Here is an 825-nt window from a genome sequence, read left to right on the forward strand (position 1 = left end):
AGCATTGGCTTGCATTTTATCAAGCCTCTTTGTGAGCTGGTCTAATTGAACTTTTATCATGCTTAGAACATCCACTTCTAGGATCCCTATTGTTCTCCTTGTATTTCCCCTTTCATTTGACCACTCATAATTGTGATATGCGACCCTCTCCAGAAGTTCAAGTGCTTGATCCACTGTTTTCTCCATTAGGTCACCTTCTTCTGCTGAATCTACTGTGCTCCTTGTAGAGGGCAGTAGCCCATTATAAAAGTTCTGAATCAGGAGCTAATCTTCTATGCCATGGTGCAGGCATTCCCTCTGTAGGTCTTTGTATCTCTCCCATGCATCATAGAGTGATTCACCTTCCCTTTGCCTAAAGGTGTTGAGTTCAATTCTCAACTTTGCAGTCTTTACAGGTGGGAAGTATCTTGCTAGAAAAGCTTGAGAGAGATGCTCCCAAGTGGTAAATGTCCCAGCTAGTTGAGAAAGTAACCACTTCCTTACTCTATCTCGAAGGGAAAATGGAAATGCTCCGAGTCTTATGGCTTGATCAGAGATCCCATTCATCTTGAATGTGTCACAAAGGGCAAGAAAGCACTGGAGGTGGTAGTGCGGATCTTCTGTTGGTGAACCCCTAAACTAGGTCTGTTGGATCATCTGAAACCATGCTGGTTTTAATTCAAAATTGTTTGCATCCACTGAGGGTCTTGTAACACTAGACTGAAATCCTTATATAGAGGGGGCTTCGTAGTCCTTCAGGAGTCTCAGCCTGTTGTTGTTATTGTTAGCCATGTTTGGAATTTCTGGATTTCTTTAATCCTGTCCTTCACGTTTCCTCTCTCTCCT

The 825-nt window shown here is 42.9% G+C and overlaps 1 non-coding gene across 1 annotated transcript; it reads left to right on the forward strand.

The window, feature by feature from the left end:
- Nucleotides 1-274: 274 nt before the first annotated feature.
- Nucleotides 275-381, forward strand: LOC131170124 (small nucleolar RNA R71). The gene has a single exon (XR_009141065.1). It is a non-coding gene; the product is annotated as a small nucleolar RNA R71 (small nucleolar RNA).
- The last annotated feature ends 444 nt before the right edge of the window (nt 382-825 follow it).

This window comes from Hevea brasiliensis, chromosome 10, assembly GCF_030052815.1.
Source record: "Hevea brasiliensis isolate MT/VB/25A 57/8 chromosome 10, ASM3005281v1, whole genome shotgun sequence".
NCBI lineage: Eukaryota > Viridiplantae > Streptophyta > Magnoliopsida > Malpighiales > Euphorbiaceae > Hevea > Hevea brasiliensis.